The sequence below is a fragment of the Pocillopora damicornis genome, chromosome 8 (genome assembly GCF_964200805.1).
Source record: "Pocillopora damicornis chromosome 8, jaPocDami1.2, whole genome shotgun sequence".
NCBI lineage: Eukaryota > Metazoa > Cnidaria > Anthozoa > Scleractinia > Pocilloporidae > Pocillopora > Pocillopora damicornis.
In genome coordinates, this window is record NC_142677.1 from 1,005,312 (window position 1) to 1,016,672 (window position 11,361).

The 11,361-nt window shown below is 37.7% G+C and overlaps 1 pseudogene across 1 annotated transcript; it reads left to right on the plus strand.

The window, feature by feature from the left end:
• The first annotated feature begins 537 nt into the window (after positions 1–537).
• LOC149040840 (uncharacterized) lies at positions 538–3,159 on the plus strand (annotated as a pseudogene). Its single transcript, XR_016189184.1, has 5 exons — positions 538–711; positions 1,010–1,266; positions 1,922–2,036; positions 2,137–2,457; positions 2,971–3,159. The product of XR_016189184.1 is annotated as an uncharacterized LOC149040840 (transcript).
• The last annotated feature ends 8,202 nt before the right edge of the window (positions 3,160–11,361 follow it).

Consider the following 11,361-nt stretch of genomic DNA (forward strand, 5'->3'; position numbering starts at 1 on the left):
GAACACGGTCATAATTCTGAGAACTTAATCCAAGTTTTTGCTAGAAACCAAAGAAGTATTTCTTGAGTAAAAGAAAGATTTTTAGACTTCTGTTCACTGCTCTCTCTTGAGCTCTTATTATGAATTTGATATTCCACCTGTTCGGAAAATTTAGGTTCATACGCGCCATCTCATAAATCTCAATAACAAACCGTTTATGATCGTTAAATGGAGAATTATCGGCTAATATAGAGGAATCTATATTAGCCGATAATTTGCTCTCACAGAATTATTCTGAAGGTAATAAAATTGTTTACTCATTGCCTTCGTGTGATTGGTGGATAATTAATGAATGGTCCCCGCTGGCATCTTTGTGATCAGTGTCGTGCGTAATCCACAACGAAGGAGCGCCTGTCTTAGCTATTAAAGACGGCACGAACATCTCCTTGAGAACATTCTATTGAACAGGCCCACTAGACTCACTTCAAGTTTTTTCAACATATGCCAAAACTCATTTAAATCCACAACAATTTTCTGCCTTTAGGTGGACAGGATTGGTTGTTGTTAAAATGATGTAAACTGTTGTTTCAGTGCGTGACTGGTAATCTTTTATTCTAGAAAACAAGCGAATGGTGGAAACGTGCAGGCTGAGTATGGATGCTTCCGTTTTACTTTTAAGCTTTCTCTTTTATAGCAGTATCATTATTCCGTTATCCTCTGGATGTTCCGCAGGTAAGCAGACACAATTTTGAATTTGTTTTGCTGATATTCGTTCAATTTATTTCCATATTTTAAATACCCCTTCTCAATAGAACTTAAAATAAAACTAAAATAACTTTTTTTTTAATTTGCAAGTGATAGACTGGCTATGTCTGGTCACAGGAGAGTTCTATCGAACTCTGTCGATTAGAATTTCTTGAAAATTGACTTTTTGGGGATATTACCCTGCAATTGAAACCTCTTTTCCTAAACCAAAACCGTGCTTCAACTTCATCATTTCATTCTCTTTTGTTATTTCAATACTGAACAGGTGAAGAATGTCGATCCATTGTTTTCAAAGAACAAATACGGGACAAAGTCTTGGAGGGGTACTTAATCAGGCTTGTAGAGGTACCCCACCGAGGGAACTGTAAAATGCTGTGCTATACGGAGCCCAATTGTGTGTCCATAAATTTGGGGCCTTCGCAAGGAGGGAACTACATTTGTGAGTTAAACAATGCTTCGTACGAAAGTCCAGGGTCATCCGTCCTTCAGAGTAAACAAGATTATTCCCATTTCAGCATCGAGGTAAAGTGACTTATTTCAGACTGCGGACAATTACTGTGCGTGATAATTTTGTCGGATTACTTTTAAACTAGCCTTCCAACCCTTGAATTGAATTAAGGTAATTCCTTAGTATTGCACCGCGCATCAGAAGAAACTTTTTGACCCGATTTCGTGTGAGATTGAGTGATTTTTCCATAGATTATATGTTACATTGTTCCATACGTCCTATCGACTCTCTGCCAATTGCTCAAGAGTCTCTTTTAAACATTCCTTTAAAAACTACCGCAAAAACCGATGAAATAAATCGTGTGATTAGTACCAATACGGGAATGAATGGGGTGACGTTGGCCCATCATATCTCTTTGGTGACCTATCTTTCGTATGTCAGTTCTCGAAACAGAGATTGGTGATGAACACCGAAGGAAAATTAGGAATCACCTGAGCAAGGGAGAATACCTAAGTTAAGGTACACTAGCGGTGTTATCTGTACAATGCTAAAAAAAAGAAAATCAAAGTACCAGTGGCTAAAAATAATTGAAGCCATTCTAAATAAATCAACCACTGATATTTTAAAAAGCCTGAAGAAGTTATCCCTCCAGCAAGACTGTGTTCCTTTGGGGATGAGTAATACCTAACCATGGATATTTATAATACGCAGTCATTTTGTCTTGAACAGAATCCTTGTAGTAACAGTCCCTGTTTCAACAATGGCACATGTCAAGCTGGATACACTGATAAAGGATTTCGTTGTAAATGTCCTTCAGGATTCACTGGTGTATACTGCAGGAAAGGTAATTAAATATAAAACTGTAAAGTGAACTCAATACCCATGAGAATCATAGAGTGATCAGAAGGATGGAAATTTCCGGACTTTTTTTTTCCTTTATGTAGCCTGCAGTTTTGACTTTGAAGATGGAATCGGCGAATGGGAAATGACAGGCAGAGCTTTCATTCATCAACCAACATTTGGTGACAATCCAGCAGCTCGCGACAGAGAAAGCGCCCAGCAACAAGGGGACTGGTGGATAGGGGGGGCTGAGAAACGACCCAGCGAGAGCGATCCAGCAGGAAAGCTACACAGACTCTGCCGACACCCCCCTGGGAACTCTCATTTCTCCTTGTTTCCGTATCGTTGGTAGAGATATCTCGTTTCTCATCGGTGGAGGATGCAGCATAAGTGATATTCGTGCGGAGCTTATTGTCAACAATCAGGTGAGATTATTCTCTTTGACCATTATGTTTCATTTGATTATTTTGAAACAGCTTGGGTAGATTTATCAAAGCATCAGAGGTTTGGTCTTTCAAAACTGCGAAACCATTTTGAACTTTGTGATATCCATGAGATTCGTTTAGGTTTACAATAAGCTATTTAGAAGGAAAAAAATATATTTAAAAAAGGAAAGCCAAACTTTTTCGCCATTGGATCATCATCAGGATAAATGATGGTGTCCCTGAAAATGATAATGTTGAAAACGTTCGGTTTTTACTTTTCAAATATATTTTTGCCCTATAAATAGCTCATTTTTAATTTCCTAAGAGAACTCGCGTCTGGCACACTTTATTTGAATATGGCAATCAGCACACTCAGTGCGGTAATGTCTTGATTTCAAGTAGAAAGAGGTTGCTCTTTATTTGAATTGATGTATGATACAGTCAATATATATATGTCAGCATTGATCGAAACAAAGGTTTATAACTGTTTGCTATGTTTGTTGTTACATGCAGGTTGTCAGAAAAGAAATAGGGAGCTGTAACGAGACAATGTACCGTAAGAGCTGGGATGTAAAAGAATTCATCGGTCAATATGCCCAAGTCAGACTAGTTGATGAGAGTTCTGGTGGTTGGGGTCACATTAACTTTGATGACCTTAGAGGAGATATCGTTTGTCCTCACTACTTAGATGAAGACAACTGAAGGGAAAATAAGGGCACAAATGATAAGCGTTCATCAGGTTTTTACAGATAGTCACAAGGTGACTATACAGTAAGGGTCAACAGCTTTTGATATTCTATGGTTCTTTTGCACAGCAATTGCTTTGTGCTAGCATAGATAGGCACACTTACTCTGTTTATAGGAACAGAAGAAAAGTATTATGAAAACAATTTCTCGTGGCAAAAAATGTTATACATGTTATTCACTTTTTATATTGTATTGCCGTGAAATTTTTAAAAATGAAAGTCTTTTGCTGTAGATGCTAGCAATCATATCCTCTTAGAATGCTTTTTTTGGTTGAAATTCTGTTGAAGGTATGAATACTCGACATATTTACTTTGAAAAGTCCATAGCTGTAAAAACTCCCGTTAGATTTTGTTCAGGATTACCGACGGAAGTCATTTTCGAGTAAGCTTGCAAAACAGGTTCCAAAATAGTGCAAGAGTTTTCCCTAATTAAAGACCAGTATCGAAGTTACAGATATCATGTTATTGAAACAGCCAAGGTAGTTTAGTTTTTAAAAATTGGGAAACATACCGCGTTTTTTAGGTGCAATACATTGCAGTCAGTAAGCAGTGCCATATCAGTACTGATTAGGAGACAAAAAAAATTCTTTTCAATACAGTCATGCTTACTGACCTACGTGAGCATTGAATGTAGCAAGGGTATAAAAATGTTTGTGCTTGTCATTAGGATGAGGTTGTCAGAATCGAGACAGGTAGCTGCTCGGAGAATATGTAACACAAGAGCTGAAACATAGAAGACTTCATTGGTCAATACGTCCAAGTCAGACTAGTTATGTTAATGTAGCATGTATTTGGTAGCATGTTGCATTAATAAAGCGAGGTTCTTTATTTGTTCTCATTAGGTTGGGAACCTCGCAAGATCTTGTATCGGACCATTTCGATTTCTTACATTTTGTTACTTTAACCCTCCTTTCTGCTGTACTTAGTTCAGCTAATGAAATGTTGTACAGCTGTAAGCTATGGCGACTAGAGTTCTCTTCCCTGTAAGCAAATTCTTGGATCAAAGTTACTAAATTGTAAAAACTAGAATTTTAAATGTTTCCATGGGACGAGAGCCTACTTCCAGTTAGTAATATTTTACGAAACGTGATTTTAGAATAGCTCAGACTGGCGGGAGTCAAACAAACCTTACACAAGTGTTGCAGATAAGCACATTTCTAGAATAAAGAAAAACATTTATGTTATGCCTGCAAAGTTGGAAACGAACTATGATTTGCAGAGTGAAATTAATCCGATTAAAACGTCTCTAGAAAATTTACATATTTGAGAAAACTTTATCACATTTTCTTGTTTGCCTCCTTGCCATATTTCATATTTGGGTCTTGCAGTTCTTAATCTTCTGTAAGTTATATCGTAGTAAATTGTAGAAACTGATCTCTGAAAATGTATCAGGACTTCATTGTTTATCAGCTTTACAAATTTTTAAAGTAAAACGATATTTAATTTTATCTTTTCTGCTTAAATATCACTTTAGAATGTGTAGATAATAGTTTGGTCAATTGGTTTTTAAGCATGGAAACACAACATTCAAATTTTCATTTTAAATCTTATTCAGGAATATTTATTTGGAACGTGCAAGCACAGAGTATGCTATGAGTGAGGAAAAGGTTAATTAGAATACAGAAACTTTATTCCTAATAAAGATGCACTCCAAAACATCGGCACTTTGGACTTGTATTCTTCTGTTTCATAAGGTTTTAACTTTACAATGAAATCTTTCCAAACCTTACTCCATTGATCGCTTTGCTTCGGAATTGAAAAAATATAATAAAACGATGGGTTAACAAAACAGTGTTTTCGTGTCTTGGACGATGTAAAGACATTTTTCAGCATCCGTTTTCTTTTATGACGTCTTAAACGAACAAAGACCCGCTAGTACACTATAAGATCAAGTTTTTTTGCCACGTGAATAATAACATACATGAACAATATGTTCGCTTCTGATTGGCTGAAAACAAGTTGTAAAACGAGTGCAAACTATAAACAGTGCGCGCACTGTCAAAATTTCTTCTGCTTGATTTTCTGTAATGCTTTTTTCGAAGTGAATAACTAGCAAGTAATTAGCAACACTTCTCAATTTTATGAAAATAAGCGCTTGCAAATTTTTCTAGGTTTGGAAAAGCAGAACTCGAACTCATATTTCGGATGCATAATGCTTAAAGCCGGCTGATCGGTTCTCCGATTTGACAAAAGGCTAAAGTGAACTTTTTATCAACCTGTTTAACAGTGATGGTTCTGTTATTATCTTCAATTTACAGCGGTCACGAACAATTTAGGGGCAAATTATCACTCACCAACACGCTTGGAAATTATTGCCTAAAATTGGGCCAAGTAAATGTCCCGCTTTCCCCAGTCCTGTTGTTCAAAATTTGGCGCGGCCATTTTCCTCGCGCGCGAAGAGCAAAAATTCGCCAGGCTTCCCCCCCCCCTTTGTGGGGGGAATGGTACGAGTACACAACTTCTAGCCGCAAAATCCGAAATCCTCGAGGGAAAAGCTTTCTTTTGATACCTTGTTTACCATATAGCGTTCAGTTTACGGCGGTTGTGAAAAAGTACTTCGACACCATCTATAAGTTCAGAAATTTCTGGTTCTAGTGCACTTTTGAAAGTGATATATTTGAGTTTATTGCCACCCAATTTTGAAAAAGTAAAACCATACTTCCCTAGAAAAATGGTTAATATTGTGAGCTTCAGAGGGTGAATTTTTGTTTGAAAAATTAGTAAAAATCTTTGCATTTGATCGTAGGCCATTGAATTTTGGGCTCAAGTTTGAGCTTGTATGGGAACCAAGAAGAAACCTCTTTGGAGGTCTCCTAAATGTTCTGCGAGAAGCCGATTTCCACTCGGTGAGTTGGCAAGGGAAAAATGTAACCTCCGTGATGAATATTTATCAAAAAGTAAGAAGCTGTCGGCATTAAAAAAGAGAAATAAGCGTCTTCAAGAAAAGAGTGAGAAAGTACAAGAATGCATGAATCAGCTCGAGATAACACCACGTTCAAGTGCTTTTGTAATTTCAAAAAACACCTCCACTGCGCGCAAAAAGAATCCCTCTGAACTTTCTGATGGTGGTAAACTGAACTTACCTTGACGAAGTGCCCAACGGAGGCAATTGGAAACCTTAATTGCTGCAACAGAGATCAATGGAGGGAGTATGGAGGACAGGGCTCCTGCTCTAGAGGGCACGGTCTCCACTGTCCTTAAGTATAGCAAAGTAACTGATGTTGCCAAGTATCTCTCCTCATCTAAAAAATTGAAAAAGGCCACTCTGATGGAAATAAAGAAGGAAGCACAAGAATACGAGAAAAGTAATGAAAATTTTATCCGGTCATTATCATTGCTCTATGCTGGAGGGGTCATTAGAAAGGTAAAGTACATGCAAGGGAGGTCTGCAATTGTCATGAGGCACACAGGGAAGAGCACTAAAACAGGTACTCCATCAGTTGAGTTAATCCTCAAAACATTGAGTGATATTTTTAGAAGCATTCTAAGTGTAACTGTGCTTTGACTCACAATGAACCCCAGCTGTTTAAGGACTTATAAAACAACTGTTTTATTTTTCGTGCCTTGTAACATTTTTATGAATAAGGAGTTGAGGTAAATGTAAGTTTATATTTAACTGTAACTGATTATATTGAACCCAAAGTTTTCTCTGTTTACATACTGCTCATAACCATAAGGTTCAATTTCATTGATTAAAATTATAGAAGTTCTTCCTCATTTAATTCAATCACCTGGAGGAAAAACATCTAGAAGTTAATATAAAAATTCAAATTGAACTATGTATAATTATATAATCTGTATAATACATGGCTGAAAAAACAAAGTCAGCAAAGAGGGGAATGCCCCTACCAAGGAGGGCCTAAAGTATGAAATTGTCATGAGTTAATCCTGATTGTGCATTTTGAGAGGCCTTTTAAGTCTGCTCTTGGCTAAAGTTATACCTCTGCTTGCTTTTAAAATTATCAACTGTAACTTTATGTCATAATATATGAGAAGTTTTCTCTGTCTACATACTTCTCGTGGTATCCAGTTACCTCGCCACCAAGCAGACTCGCCACCAGCGAACTCGCCACCAAGGAACGATCTCGCCACCAAAGTACTCGCCACCAAGCGAAGTCTTCTCGCCACCAACCACCAATAAAGAGATTAGTCGAGGAGAGTAGGATGTTCGGCTGATAAGTTTGTTCGCTTGTCTGTACTCAAACTTTATAAATGTATGTTGTCGATAGCACGTTCGAAACCGAAGTAAGTTTTTATTCCTCGCATCGAGTTTTGCAATTTCTCCTCGCTTACGTGCAAAAGACAAACACGATACGTTTTGATGTCAATGAGTTAGGAACGGAACACATCTAACACGTCGCTGAAGGTCATAATCTAAATACAGACAAGCGCACAAACGTATCGGCCGAGTTGAATTGTGCTCGTTCGAACATCCTACTCTCCTCGACTACTTTATTCTAGTTTATCTCTTTATTGGTGGTTGGTGGCGAGAAGACTTCGCTTGGTGGCGAGTACGTCGGTGGCGAGATCGTTCCTTGGTGGCGAGTTCGCTGGTGGCGAGTTCGCTGGTGGCGAGTCTCCCTGGTGGCGAGGTAACTGATAACCCTTCTCGTAACCATAATAAGTTTATAAGTTTCAGCGCTTATAGTAGTGGTTTGCCTTATTTAAGCTTATATGATCATGTGGAGGCAGTATAACATCCAGAATGAATACTGCTATTTGATAGTGTTTTACTATTTCCTTGTTTTACTGGTGTCTTTTCTTTGTGTAGCTCACACCATTCAACACAATAGTTAAGCAATGTCGGTTTCCAAAATAAAATGGTGATTTCTGTATTTAGTGTTGGCTGATACCAAACGAATTCCAATAGCCATAGTAAAATTTTGCTTGCAAACACTCTGCTTTTGCATTGTAGATCATCACTCCTTTTTTTTCTTGGCTGACAATGAGCTTGACTTGTCCCTTTCCTTCGCCAAGCTGCTTGATAAATCCACCACAGTCCATAAATTTGTCAAACAAATGACATAGTCTTCTCAGACTGAAAAAAGTAATTGTTACAGAACCTGGCTTCTCTTCTACCTCTAAACCATACCTTGTTAGACCAAGAATGTCCTTATGTAAAATGTTAAAAACCTCCTGTGCCATAGGGAGATCAAAAATGACCATCCACGGGTGCACTTTACTCATCCTTGGTGATAGCCGGCGATCAATGGCACATTTCGCCCGAATCATGCAACGCTGTAGCATTGGATACAGTTCGCCAAGTTTATATTTAGGTCGCTCTCGAATTGCTCCAAAGTTTCCTTTCACAGCTAATTCAGCAACCTTGTTTAGCCGGTTGAATGTGATATCTAGATCCCTCCATTTATGCCCATTCGAAATTCTTCGCTCAAATTCTGACTTGCTATGCTAAAGGGCTTCTTTTATTGAAAATATTAGTTCCTCTTCGGTGGGTTCAGAGCTATCCGCTATCTTGGATTTTGGAAAACTTTACCCCAGGTCACGCGCGGCCAAATTAAAGGTTGGCCCAATTTCGAGCAATAATTTCCAAGCGTGCCAAGTGTTATCATTTTTAATTCACAATCAAAATATAATGAATATGAGGCTATTTTGCATTCATCACAATTTACCAAAACCCAGTGGCTCAAGCTGTCGGACTACACTTTCAGGAAGGCAGGGGACTGAATTCAATTACATGTTCGTTTTTGTTTCGTTTTGTTTTGTTTTATTTAAACAATAGCTTCATAACAACAACCAAAAAATTTAAAATAGAAAATTTTCGGATGATGGTCCTTGCTAAAGAACACCTCAAATGGCTGTCCATTAATTTCCTCTTTAAAGGAAAGGGACCTTTCTTTTCACCAGTTTTGTTGTATAGTTTAGGAGGAATGGCTGTAAACCTGGATATTATGCAATAATTAATGCCTGATTAATGCCTAGCGTTAAAGTTGCTCAAAAACCTTTTCAGACTTTAGGGCATATTTTCGCCAAACCTAAGGATCCTGTCACGAAAGAACAACGAACCGACGCCATTTACTCTATTCCTTGCAATGACTGTGACAACGAATACATCGGACAGACCAAACGCCAGTTTGGTACACGGTTAAAAGAGCACCAAAAAGCGGTTTTTCTTTGCAAAAAGGAAAATTCAGCTTTATTGGAGCATACTTGCCTAACCAACCATACAATTGGGTGGGATGATTCTAAAATTATCACCACTAATCGGCGTTACCACCAGCGCCTTTGTTTGGAGGCTTGGCACATTAACTCCGCCCACGCTCCTTTAAATCGTGACGATGGCGGTCTGCTTCCTGACGCTTATTTACACCTCGTCAGAAAAAAAGGCCGCTAATTAGTGATCATGTAAAAGGACCTCTTGTTGCAGCGTTTAGATCACCCCTGATGAAGGCACTAGACAGTAGTGTCGAAACGTTGGGTCTATGAATTGTAACTTCTTCGGTTACATTCATTAAATCTGCAAACCAGTGTAGCATCAAACTATGTCTATTCTGAAGGTGTTTTACGCATTGCATTTGTGTGATTGGCTGGATAGTTAATAATTGGTCCACGCTGGGGTCTTTGTGACTAGCGTCGTGCGTAATCCACAATCATTGAAGGAGCACCTGTCCTAGCCATTAACGACAGCTCGAACATCTTCTTGAGAACATTCTGTTAAGTAGACCAACTGGAGTCAGTTCAAGTTTTGCTATGCGAAAACGCATTTAAATCCACAAAATGTTTTTTGCCTTTAGCTGGAGAGATGGCTGCTGTGAAAATGATGTAGACTGTTATTTCAGTGCATGACTGGTAATCTTGGAAGCTTCCGTTTCACTTTTAATCTTTTTCTTTTATAGCGATATGATTATTCCGTTATCCTCTAGATGCTCCGAAGCTAACTTGACAAGGTTTTGAATTTGATTTTGCTGATTTTCTTTCAATTCATTTCCATAGTTTGAATATCTCCTCTAAATAGAACTTTTTTTCAATTTGAAAGTGATGGACCGGCTATGTCTGGCCACAGGAGAGTTCTATCAAGATTATCCCCGATTGGAATATCTTGCAAAATACCCATTTGTGCCGCAGTTGACGAAATTTGACGCAGTGATCAAAATTTCCAGTAGTAGTTCATTTACATTGGGATCGATTTTAAAAGAGATGTAAATTATTTGCTTTCCTCTTCGACGGGTAACTCGCCTCTGGTTCTCACAACTTGCTTCGGTATACATTCAAAATCTAACAAAAAAATTACAGAGGTACCCGCTGAGGCAAAATCTTTCTTTGGTGAAAAAACTGAAGTATGAGTAAAGCAAAGATTGTTAGACTTCTGTTCACTGTTTCCTCTTGAGCTCCAATTATGATAATTTTATATTTGTATTTTGAATTCCACCTGTTCGGAAAGTGGTTTATATCTAGATTTAAACATGTACGCGCCATCTCATGAATCATGATAAAAAAAATTATCTATTAAACTTATTTTCAATCTTTAAGTGGATATTTATCGGCTAATATAGGGGAATCTGTATAAAACCCTTTAAGGACACCTAAAGGGCAGGTTTTGAAGTCACTCGTTACTGATGAAGATGCTAGTAAAGGTTTTCATTAAATGACATTTGTTATGGGATACTTGGAAAAGCGGATCTCGAACTCATTTTGTGGATGCAGAATGCTTAAAGACGGCTGAGGTTTTTCTGGCCTGATAAGTGGCTATAGTTAAGTTTTTATCAACCTGCTCAAAAGTGATGGTGTTCTTGTATTATCTTTAATTTACGGCGATCACAAACAATTTAGGGGCAAATTATCAATAACCCGGTGATATTATTCACAATATACAATCAAACTGATGTTATGAATATGAGATTATTTTGCATTCATAACAGTTTGCCAGAAAACAGAGGCTCAAGCTGTTAAACTAGACTTTCGTTTTTGTTTGGTTTTTTTTAATTTAAACAATTACAACAGCCACTGAACAACTTCAAAATGTAAACTTTCCAGATGGTGATCCACTCCGAAGAACACCTCAAATGGCTGTGCTTTAATTTTTTCTTTAAAGGTAAGGAAGCTTTCTTTTCATCAGTTTTGATGTTAAATTAGGGAGGAATGGCTAGAAAACCTGATGTTATTTTACAATTAATGCTTTAAAAATTTCAAACTCATGATT